The sequence below is a fragment of the Triticum dicoccoides genome, chromosome 7A (assembly GCF_002162155.2).
Source record: "Triticum dicoccoides isolate Atlit2015 ecotype Zavitan chromosome 7A, WEW_v2.0, whole genome shotgun sequence".
Classification (NCBI taxonomy): domain Eukaryota; kingdom Viridiplantae; phylum Streptophyta; class Magnoliopsida; order Poales; family Poaceae; genus Triticum; species Triticum dicoccoides.
Genome location: NC_041392.1, coordinates 735,545,442 through 735,558,236, shown reverse-complemented (window position 1 = coordinate 735,558,236; position 12,795 = coordinate 735,545,442). Strand labels below are relative to the sequence as shown.

At 42.0% G+C, this 12,795-nt stretch overlaps 1 long non-coding RNA gene and 2 pseudogenes across 1 annotated transcript; all 3 read left to right on the top strand.

The window, feature by feature from the left end:
• The first annotated feature begins 2,901 nt into the window (after nt 1-2,901).
• LOC119334116 lies at nt 2,902-3,539 on the top strand (annotated as a pseudogene).
• Nucleotides 3,540-8,713: 5,174 nt separating this feature from the next.
• Nucleotides 8,714-11,660, top strand: LOC119331614. The gene is made up of 3 exons (XR_005160583.1): nt 8,714-8,887; nt 9,254-9,503; nt 11,434-11,660. It is a non-coding gene; the product is annotated as an uncharacterized LOC119331614 (long non-coding RNA).
• A 352-nt stretch (nt 11,661-12,012) lies between these two features.
• The window catches only part of LOC119334115, a 2,146-nt pseudogene continuing 1,363 nt past the window's right edge, over nt 12,013-12,795 (top strand).

Here is a 12,795-nt window from a genome sequence, read left to right as displayed (position 1 = left end):
AATGTCTTGGCCAAGTGCTTAACAGTGGACGTGCAACTTCGGATGTTGCACCGGCCAACTTCCTAACAGAGATGTGCAACCTTCCCCGTATCCCCATGGATGTGTAGATGCTAGCATCCCGTCCAAACCACCCATGCTAGTGAGATGTGCAACTTTAGAGCCTTGTCTATATGCAACTTTTCAGTATCCCTTATGGATGTGTTGTTTGACCATCCAACTATCCCTGCCACTGAGATGTGCCAACTTTGTCTATTGCCTTGACCAGCTGGCTAACAAACTATGTGCAACTCTGTGTGTTGCCCCCACCAATTAAAACCACATATCCACAAGTAGGAAGGGAATGAGTTGCACATCGACTACTAGGTAGTTGGCTAGAACAACAGACCGAGTTGCACATATTGCTACTAGTAGGGTAGGTGCCACAAGGAAAAACTACACATCTATGAATAGGGAGGACGGGTTCCACATGCACTACTAGGTAGTTGGCCAGAACAGTAGACTAGTTGCACATCACAAAAAGTTGGTTGTTATGGTTTCTAAGTTGCAACCTCATAATAAGTTGGGTCATGCAGCTCTGAAGTTGGTCTTTAAAAGAACTGACCATGTTGTACTGAAGTTCCACCATGCAGTAATAGAGTTGCACCATATAGGACCAAAATTGACATAAAAAAACTTCCGGCACAACATACTTGTGCGGGATCTAGTTTCAAAGATCTCGTAGTGAAGATTCTAGCGGTGAAAACAGATCTGAATTCGAACTCAATGTTTGAAAGATACAACTTTTTAAAAACTTAAAAACTCAAAATAAATGTACGTGGATCTGTTTTTTATGGACCAGTGTGAACAAATTTAATGCCAACAGTCATATGTGCTAGAAGACAAAAAAGTACACATACATAAAAGTGACAGAGTCGGCTGCTTCCTTACGTGAAATAGTGCACACGCACTAATTAGAATTTAGGTAAACTCTATAGCCTCTATTCTCCACGGGACATATCTGAATGGTCAAGACTTCTATTTTGATTTTGAAGTGCATGAAACATTTTTTATTCATACGAATTCTTTTTACATTTTATAACCATTTTCGAAATGCAATGTACATTTTCTTGAAACGAGTAACTAACTTAGAAATATAACATGATTCTTGTTCAATGCTACTACTTTTTCTACAACTTGAGCAAACTTTTTTACACAGTATGAACATTTTCTAAATGTGCGATGAAAACTTTTAAAAATGATGTATGTGGCTTCAGTTTAGCCATCAATCTATCTTCACTAGTGTATTTTGCTTTAGTTTACTATATAATTGGATTTAGCCATCACTCTATTTTCACTAGCGAACACAAAGTCTTGAGTTGGTTGCATCCACTCCCTCCACGTCCTACACACTTTCATCACTCGCACTTGTCAATGTATAATAAAGACCCCATGTAAATATGCTTGTGACAAACGCTTAGGATGTTTACATTGACAAGTACATTTACTTGTGTCTTTATTATACATTCACAAGTGCAAGTGATGAATGTGTGTAGGACGTGGAGAGAGTGGATGCAACCAACTCAAGACTTGGTGTTCGCTAGTGAAAACAGAGTGATGGCTAAATCGAATTATACACTAAACTGAAGCCAATTACACTAGTGAAGATAAAGTGATGGCTAAACTGAAGCCACATACATTAGGATTTTACAACATCCCCATCACGAGAATATTTCTGGGTGATGCAACATTAAGAGGATAAAAAATGGCTTTCAAGAACCGGATTGACCTTCAACGTTGGAGGCGTCAACACAACTGTAGTCAGCTTATTCCAAAAAGGAAAGAATAAGATCATTTGATTCAATTATGCAGCCATTGAACCACATGGCTATGCCAAACCAGCGTGAGTTGCTGGTCATTTTCAACAAAATACGCTGCTGACATATTGTCACCATTAGAAAGAGTGAGTATTGCATGCCGCTTACTAACCACCGCCTCCAAGAAAGCATCGTTCCAATTCTAGGTCATGAGATGCAAAATGATGAGTAGACTCCATTGACTCCACAGGCCATGTCTGAACGGTCATGACTTATGTTTTGCTTTTCCCTTGACATGTAATTTTTTGTTGCTCTTCTTAAGGGTAATGTACATTGTATTGAATGGTATGGATCATATTTTTTTGAGACAAACATTTTTCAACTTGTATAAAAAAATTTAAATGCCATGTAGATTTTCTTGAAACATGTGTACATCTTTTAATGTCGGACTTCTTTGATACAAACGTTTTAAAAAAATGAGCAAACCTTTTTTACACTACTTGAACATTTTTTAAATATGCGATGAACACTTTTAAAACCAACTAAATTATTTTCACAATGTATGTATGTAGTATTTTTCTAAATATAGAAAAATAAAGGCGACACGCAGCTGGCCCAAAGCAAGTTAATTAAAGGCGACAGAACATGCTCACCGCGCATTGGAAGGCCGTTGGCTCTAGCGAAAGAGCATTGTGGAGTTTTTTCTTCTATTATTAGCCAGAACAAATTCATTCCATTACCGAACTGAACTCGCTTGTTGTAGAGCGAAGCGAACATGAGTTGGATATACAATTACGTTCCGTCTCTTCTTTCTCCTCTTGTCCTCAAACACGCGCACGTCGCATCGATTATTCAATGCAACCGACGGATTATTAAACCAACTAAGATTAAACAGCTGGTTTCCATCATCCTTCTGGATGCCCTCGATCAATCCATAAGACAATCTCAGCCAGCAACCACTAAACTTCTTGTTTGTATTCATACATCTCGAGGTTTTTTACTTTTAAGAGAGATGCCCACTGTCAATGGCCAGCGGAGCAACCATCCAACGAGCCTTGACCGAGCACCCATCTAGCTGCATCCGACGTCGACAGCGTCTAGCTCCTTAATGGCTACCGGCCAAACCACTGGTAGACTGTTAATGGGGGGCACTCCCAACCACACGTCTTCGCGCGGACAGCCTCATCCGTCCGGGTATATAAGGGGCTCCGTCCCCAAGCCTCCTCCACTCTTCATCGACAACATCGCCGGAGCCACCACAGCTTCGGATCCCTCCAGCACCTGCTCCTTTCCCCCAATAAATCGCCACGGCGGCTGCCGTGCTCAGGGCCCAGTTGAAGACCCTTGTCACATGCATGCTCGCCACGGTCATTCCACCGTCAACCCCCTACTAAACATGTGTGGTTGCTGGCTGACTATGCCTTTAGCTTCTCATGAAATGGTCCACCTAGGGTATGGTGGATGAGTATTTCCAGTACTTGCAGTCGATGGACGAGGATGGCAGCTCATGCCCAGGCTTGGTCCCTGAGGTCATCAACCTCTTTATCGCCAACACCAACAGGATCCTCAACGACATCGCCGGCCTGCTGTCCGCTCCCAAGACCCCCTTCTTTCCATCTGCTTTCGTCATGTCATCTTGGGTACTTATTTCGTCTGCTCTGCTTTCCGATGCCCAGGAACCAGCCCATGGACTTCAACAAGGTCGACGACCTGGTGCATCAGCTCAAGGGGTGCAGTTGCAGGTGATGATGCTAAAACATTTCTTTGTCGAACCCATTTATAACTGTATGTTGTTCTCAACCGCATCCATGGAAAGTGAGAGCACCAGCGCCAAGTCTAGGACTTGAACCCTCATGGGATGGGCTGGGTAATACCACTATTTTCCTAACCATCCAACCACAGTTGGTTAGCGTATACATGTTCTAATATGGTGCTATGTTGATTGATCACTAGACTATGCGTGGTCAGGCTCAAACCAAAATGTTAAACTGGAAATTTGATTTATAATTGTTTGTTTGTTAACTTACAATCATATCTAATGGCTATAAAAATTTGGTTTATTAATTTTACGGTCATATGTTTCTAATTATTGTGGTAATTATTGTGGTTTATTAATTTTTTATTATTGTGGTCATTCGTTTTTTCCTCTTTCCTTACCATTTTTATTCAGTTTCTTTGTCTTTTCTTCTGTTTTTCTGAGGTTTCTTATTTTATTTTCTATTATTTTTTCTATGCACATTGTACACTTTTGAAGCACATTACAAACATTTTCATTTTGAAAATATATGTTTTGGTGTCTAGTATTTTTCATAAACATTGTGCATTTTTTATACATCTAAAATATATTTTGAATATATATTTAATATTTTCAATACTTGACTAGTAATTGTCCAAATACGTGTTTTGAACATTTTCCCAAAATACAAGTTTTCAACATTTTGTATGGTACGAAACACTTTGTTTTAATTACACAAAAAAATTATAATGTCAAACATTTTCGAAAAATGTCACGTACATTTTCTTGAAATGCATGAAAACAGTAAATGTTACTCGCTGTTTTTTTGAACAGTACAAACATTTTCTAAGAGTGGAGAAAACTTTGTTTATTGACCCCATTTTAAAGGTGCAATGAACACTTTTCAAAAATTAACCAATTTATATTCTTATAATACAAGTATTTACTTTTTTAATATAAACAAAATAAAATGGGAAAAAGCACATGTGTGACATCACGTCTACTTGCTCCCTTTAGGTGAGCTCGTCTACCGTCTCGACATGCTCATCCACTTTACTGTCCCAGCTCTTGCCCTACCTCCTGGATACCGGATTCAGCTTGCTCGCCTGCCGCCATACACTGGAACTTCGTGCGATGGCCTCCAGCTCTAACTCCCTTCCTAGCCTAGTCTCAGATGAGTCTCAGATGAGCACGGCCCCGACACGACTGGACCCTCCGCCCAGGCATCGCCTCACTCACTCAACTGAGCCGTTGCTCTGCCTCGAGCTAGCGCCTTCTCCACCACCTTCTACCCCATTGGAGGTGAGCACTGTCGCAACCCGGACTGGCCATTGTTGTCTCTCTCTTCTCGGGTGTGTCATTTTGATTTTCTCTCTCCACCTTCAGGTAGCGGTCAAGCTAGTCAATTACAAGCGAAATAACATGCTCATGATGCGAACATAGCTCGCTGCCATCGCGAGGACCCTCTGAGGGTCTCGCCTTCTGAGTCCAGTTTCTGTTAAGCTAGCATTGTATGTGGCTTTAGTTTAGTCGGCACTCTGTTTTCACTAGAGTATTTGGCTTTAGTTCAGTGTATAATTTGGTTTAGCAGTCACTTCCGTTTTCACTAGTGAATACCAAGTCTAGATCTGGTTGCATCCACTTTGTCCACACCTTCATCACTTGCACTTGTCAATGTATAATAAAGATCCATGCTTGTAAACATACTTTTCATTTATGCTTAGGAAAATAGCTAATTCCTAAACGCATATGAAGCAAAACATGATGGAGTTGTACCAAATCTAACAATAGATATTAGTTACCATCTCGTGTTGGAAATCGCCCAACAGAAGCACCAAGAAATGTTTACTTTCATTCTCCGAATTTTTGTACTTGTATTCAACGTGCGGTGTGGACCTTCCACAAGACCTGAGACATCATTTTAGCCTGGTCAACTACAGCAATTAGAAGTGGAATGTGAAGACATGAAGAGATTTCATAGACGACATGATGGATCAACAGAGTAAGAGAGCAAAGCAACACACCAACCAATCGACGTAGATTAGTGGCCAAGATCACACTCGAATCTAAGGGTGGGGAAGTCCAAGATGAAACTATGTCCGAGATCACACAGTAAAATGAAGACTTAGAACTCTCTCGTCATTTGAAAATATTCCTGTTTGAATAATTGTATTTATAGCATCATTAAAAATACTGATTAATGTAAAACTTATGCTTTCTTTCACCTTACTTGCCTCTCTTCTTGATTCAAGCCATTGTTGGACTGAATCTTCTCGTGTCTTTCCAACCGAGCGGACTCGACGGAGCACTATGATGCCGGCAAGGAGTGGCTCGGTCCTGCCCGAGGAGGTCGTTGAAAAAAATACTCATCAGGATTCCGCCGAAGGACGTTGGCCGCTGTCGTGCCATCACCATGTCATGACGAAGTGTGAAATCCACACCCGCATTCTTGCATGAGCACCGCTGGCGCCAGCCGTAGCTAACCATTATCGATGGCCATGGGCGGCACACCACCCTTGAATGGTGCAAACATCTTCTAAGAGTAGAGCAAACTTTGTTTATTGAACAATTTTCAAATGTGCAATGAGCACTTCTAAAAAATTGACCAAAATATATTTTCATAATACAAGTATTTAGTATTTTTCTAAAAAATAAAAAAAATAAAAAAAATGTGTGATGTCACGTCCACTTGCTCCATACATGTGAGCTCAGCTTCCGTCTCGACATGCCCATCCACCTTGACGATGCGGCTCCTGCCCTACCTCCCGCATACCGGATGGAGCTTGCTTACCTCCCTCCACACACTAGAACTTCGTTGTATAGCCTCGAGCTCCAGCTCTCCTCCTAGCCTAGTCGCCGAAGAGCTTGACCCCGACACGGCTTGACCCTCCACCCTGGCGTTGCCTCACTCACTCAACCGAGCCGCTGCTCTGACGAGCGCCTTCTCCACCACGTTCTCCCCCAATGGTGGTGAGCACTACCGCCGCCAGAACTGGCCGTTGTTGTCTCTCTCTATCTCCCTCTCCTAGGGTGCGTTCTCTTGATTTACTCTCTCCACCTTCAGCTAACGCTCAAGCTAGTTCCCCCGCAAAAAAAAAACGCTCAAGCTAGTTAATTACAAGCGACAGAACATGCTCATGATGTGCACATAACTCGCTACCGTCGCAGGACCTTCCGAGGGTCTCGGTTTCCAAGTGTATTTTTTGTTGAGCTAGCACTGTATATGGCTTTAGTTTAGCCGTCACTCTATCTTCACTAGTGTATTTGGCTTCAGTTCAGTGTATAAATCTGTTTACTCGTCAGTTCTGTTTTCACTAGCGAACACCAAGTCTTGAGTTGGTTGCATCCACTCTCTTCACGTCCTACACACATTCATCATTTGAAATTTTCAATCTATAATCAAGACCCATGTAAATTTACTTGACATTGCTGATCAATGCAAAACTTATGCTTTCTGTCAATTTGCTTGCTTCTCTTCTTGATACAAGTTGTTATTGGAGTAAATCTTGGTGTGTCTTTCTAACCGACTGAGTCGACGGCGCACTACAATACCGTGCAGGAGAGGCATGACCTTGCTCGAGGACTTGCTCAAGGACATCATTGACAAGATACTCATCAGGTTGCCACCCAAGGAGGTCGGTTGCTGTCGTGTCGTCGCCATGTCACGGCGCAAATTGACATCCAAGCCAGCCTTGAGCTTTCTTCCTTAGGATCAGTAGCAGATAACTTTCTGAGGAGCTTTCCTTCGCGTGCTCGTTCCGATAAATGATGCGATTGTTGATGCATGCATAGTATCTAATGTGCGGCAAATCAAAAGGGCACACGATTTTCTTGGCCTAAATACTACTAGGCACAAGTCTCCCGTGGAAGCACTTTCTGTAGATACTTCATTTTTTTAAATCATATGAACTTTCTGTAGATACTTCATTTTTTAAACATGTGAACTTTCTGTAGACATAAGTTCTGGACATTTCTTTTTAACATGTGAACGATATTTTTAAGTGGAACATTCACTGTTTTTAATGGTACGAAACATTTTGTTTTGGATTACACAAAAAATAATGTAATGTCGAACATTTTCCGAAAAAAGTCACGTACATTTTCTTTAAATGCGTGGAAAAAAAATTAAATGTCACTTACTGTTTTTCTGAATGGTGCAAACATTTTCTAAGAGTTGAGCAAATTTCTTTATTGAACAATTTTCAAATGTGCGATGAACAATTTTAACAAATTAACCAAATTATATTTCCATAATACAAGTATTAGTATTTTTAACACATGTGTAACGTCGCGGCTACTTGCTCCCACCATTGGACTTATAAATATTCCTACAACAACTGATGTATAAACTAGTATGTGATGGCAACTCCCTCTTCTTAATGTGCATGCACTTCAAACTCATAATTAATTAAGCATTGATAATTTTCCATACACAATCTTACCCAGCCGTCACTAAACTTGTTCTTCGTGAACATACATCTCCAGGTTTTTAGAGATGCCGGTTGTCAATGGCCAGTGGAGGACCCATCGAACGAGTGGTCAGAGCCTTGAACCGTGGCTCATCTGGCTGCATCCGGCGTCGTCAACCTTTAGTTGTTAATGGCTCCCGGCTGAGCCAGGACGTGTGGCGGAGGCAAGGGGGGACGAGCAGGGGCCTGCCCCCCTATCGATCGACAATTCCGTCAGCGGCTACGAATAATTTAGCGATGGATCAAGGGAATACATGTAGTTGGCCCCCCTTAACTCAAACTGAGAGTATAAAATATGAAGAAAAAAAGGCCCATAAGGAAGCCCATTCGTGCCCACGTCCGTTCTGCTGGCTTTATTTTACCGTAAAAAGGTCAACCCCGGCGTGATTAGCGTATGGCTGAGGCGATTAGATCCCGTGAAAAAAACTTGAGGCGACTAGAGCTGGCGGCGGCCGCTGCCTACTCGCCATGTCCAATTAATCAGGCGACACCAGCTAAGCGACTGGGAAATCCTGCAGACTACAGTCTTGATTACACTCTTTCAACCCAAATTCTTAAAAGTGCGCGTGCGCCATCCCGGCTCTCCGAGCGGCCGCACGTGAACCGTTGGATGCGCTGATTGATTTGCAGGCGCGTGCGAGGCAGCGAGAGTAGTGGGGACAGCCAACAATTGACCGGTGGGCGACTGTCCCAGTTTTCTCTCCTTCTACATCCAGTCCTCTTCCTTCATCACCACCTCTTCCTTCCACCAACCCCCACCGCCGGCATATGGAAGCCACGGGCTCCCCTATGCATCCTCGCCGGATTCCGACCCCCAGCACTCTCCGCTCATCCGCGCCGCACGCCGCCACTTCCTCCCCCACAGGAACACCTCGAGGTTGAACCCGACGGTAAGTGACTCCACCCGTGACTCATCCTATTCTCTCTACGATATCTATCCGGGCATGGAATTCGCAGTCCAGCGGCTGGATTCGCGAGATCCGGGCCTCAGGGTCACACCCGTGTGGTAGATCTGTGTGCACGCATGGCTCGCGTGGTGGTGGCATCGCATGGCTGATAAAAGCTGGTCAAATATCATGATTTGCACCTCGCGTACAGCTCTTGGTTGGCCCAGCGCGTGAGGATTCGCTGGAATTGTCGGCCCAGATCATGTTTCTTTGATGCTACTATGTCTCTTGTTTGCGTCTGCAAATTTAACGGGATTGACTACATTTCCTGCATAGTAGTGAGATACTCTGTGATTTTTCTTGTTTCAGTGTCCTACCCGTTGCCCGAGGTCAAAGTTTGTTCATCACCCGAGCTCATTTAGATACAAGAGGATGCTGCCATTTCTCATGGAGAACGGTGGCCAAGCTCAGAGAATTTTCTGAAGATAAACAAACTGTCATCGGATGAGATTTAATCTGCCACCGTAGAAGTTTCTCTGGATAGCAGTGCAGAAAGCCACACCAGAATAAGAGTTAGCTTCAGTTGGGGACCCACTGCCGTGCGTACATTGCTCCAAAGGTAAATTAAGCAGCCACTACAACACTACTATGCCATCCAAATTTTGCCAATTAATATTTTTTAGAGTAGTTATTAATTAATTGGTACTACCGCAACTAATCACATCACTACTCTAGTTATCGTGTTGCAAGTGGTATTTACTTATCACTTATTCTTCGGATTAGTGGTGGGTTTGTACAACGATTAGGATTTTAGTGGTGGGTTTGAGTTGGGTTTTCACGGCGAGCTGTTCTAATTTTGTTGCTATTGGGATGGTTCAACATCCTATTTTGATCCATCTATTCTTGCCTAGACTGGAATTGTCTCATTAAACATGATGCTCTCCATAGAGCTTCATTACATGTAAGTTGCATGCATATAAGTAACCAGTTGGTTAGTTTGTTGTAATAATTGCACAGGAACGCAAACGTAGTTGGATGACGCATATACATATCTCAGTTGGCTAGCCAACTTATGAAGTTGCACAGTGATGGCTAACCAGTTGCACAACCAATGGTATTCAGATAGAGAGTGTGTGTGAGTGAGTGAGTGAGTGAGTGAGTGAGTGAGTGAGTGAGTGCGTGCGTGCGTGCGTGCGTGCGTGCGTGTGGGTGTGTGTGCGTGTGTGTGTGTGTGTGTGTGTGTGTGTGTGTGTGTGTGTGTGTGTTGCACACTCATGTTTGCACTGTTGTCAATGATAGCGTTTCGTACAGGAGTTTGCGGATCAAAGCAATAGGTATCCTAGTTGGCATAGCCATACTTATGCACTTGCACAGGGAAGGGCTATCTAGTTACATGGTTGACGGCTAGTTTAGTTTTGGCTCTAGTGCCCACAACACGTTCATACAACGTGTAAGCTCATTTTTTGGTTGCACACTTAAGTGTGCCCAGTTGGCCATATAGTGCATCAAGTTGCACACTTTTGTTTTGTTTTGTAGGTGTGCTTTGAAAAATTAGCATGAGTTGCTTGCCTCATGGCATTTTTTTATACCAATTGTTGTCCTTGTTTTTTTCTTTTTAATATTTGTTTGGTTCGACTACTTTGTTCGTTCGCCTTTTTACACTAACAAAAGTGGTTGTAAAAGGAGATGCAGCTCCTAGTGAAGGAGAAGTATCATCAACTTTTGTAGATGCATCCTGAACTTTTATATTTGCACAACAATCAATTAGGAGTTGGTATCCTCAACTTTTCAAATAGTTGCACCACAGTTTCATATGAATTGGCTTCCTCAACTTTCATCGTTGCACCAGAACCATTTGGGAGTTGGCAGTCTCAACTTTTTAAATAGTCCCACAACAATATCACATGAGTCGTCATCCTCAACTATTTTAGTTGCAAAAGAACCAATCAAGAGTTGCATTGGCATCCCCAACTTTTTCTAATAGTTGCACAAAAATGCCAAATGAGTTGGCATCTTCAACTCCATTAGTTGCACAAGAACCATTTAGTAGTTGGCATCCTCATGTGTTCTCATGCATATGATTTTCTAGGTTTGCGCATGCACTTGAATGTAGTTGCACTACTTATTTGGAAGATTACAATCTTCTAAAATTCACTATTTTTCCATTTCTTGTGTTCAGGCATGCTAAATTCATCATGTTCATCAGCTCAAAATTCATTACATAGTTGCACAACACATGCAACATGAATTGTATCCAGGAGTACTTGCAGTTGCACAAAATAGTTGATGTAGTTGCACAACATTCAGCATAAGTTTTTTCTGGAATTTTGCATACAATTTTTTTAGCTAAACGGAAATGAATTTGAAATTATATGAGTTGGCATCTTCAAATTTTATATGACTTGAAGATGCCAATTACTGAAATTCAAACCCCACAAGTAGACGGACATGGGAGTGTTATCAATTGCACACTTGTACTGGTTAAGTTGCATAGATGCAATCCAGAGTTGGTTCATTTTTCTCAGGCTTCTTTTTTGCATCATGTGCAGGTTTTGGGAGTAAAGGAGCTGCTCTAGATTTGTGCACATCATTCTCAGCTACAAAGTCACATATACTACTGTGTGGAAAGATCAAACGAAAAAAACAACAAACCAGATTATTGTCTAGTTTGTAGCTATGTTTTCATAGTACCTACAAAATACATTTCTTGTTTTGGTACATGGACATATGTCCTGCTGTTTTATGTGTGAAATAAGACTCTCTATGCGCTCTCCTATATATTTGCACATTTTCTGCATTTTTTGCACATAGTGCTACAAATGTTGGCTTGTCACATGATTTGGTTGCACGGAAATCAGTTAAAATTGCACAGGTACAAGATCTCCATATTTTTTTATCTCTGTTTATGCTCTCTTCAACTATGAAGAAGCTACTTTTGCAAAGAGAAATTTTGTGAGGGGGAAAGGGAAAGTCAATGAGGGGGGATCTGAATATGAGAAGAAAAGGATCACCTCCTGTTTTACCCTTGTTGGTGCTACCTAGTACGTTCTGATCTGTCCTTCCTCTTCTTCTTTTTTTCACAGCAAATTGTTCTAGATCCGCTATTATTCCACTTTTATTCATCTGCCATGGCAGCTCTGGTATGGAGTCCAAACCTAGGAAACCATTGTTTCTTGGGGAAGAAGAAGGCAAGGTAGGTAAGGGCGTGGAGAAGTTGGTGGCTAGTGGGTGTGAGAGCTTTGGGAGGGAAGGGAAGTGCACATGATGGCCTGGGGTCTGGGGACCGCGCCCAGCGTGTGGTTTGCTGGGTTATGCGCGTCTGTTGCTACTAGGGGAGACCTATCCTTTTCGGGGTTAGGAGGGGGGACCGTATATTTCCTTTTCTGACGGCCGTTCGGGATTGCTAGCGGGCAGACGGCCGCCCGCTAGACGTCTCCCTCTTTCAATTCTCTAGGGGTTCAGCGCCAAGGTTACCACTATTGAGTACTACCACTCTCAATTCACATCTTGTACGTGTTGAAATTGTACATCCAATTTTAGTTTTTTTTATGGTGAGGGCAATGATTCTAATTCATTTTTAATTTCTTTTGATTTTTTGATTTGTGATGCGTACCCGAAGAGAAAAGTGCAGCCAAACATCATATAGATTAATTTAATTTTTAAGCATATTGTTTCGAGTTCTCAACCTAGTAATATTGTAAATCAGGCTAATGCCCGAATTACCAATCCTAGTCCAACGGAGTATGACTTGCTTCAAGATTACGAATGATATACACTCTTAGGAAATTAATACCGGTTAGGTTATCTTCAGATGAAATTACTAATATTATCTTATTGGCAATTGTTGGAAAAAAATTAAACTAATACAAATGTAGTTGTGTTTTAATTGCATTGAAGCTAAACATTATTAT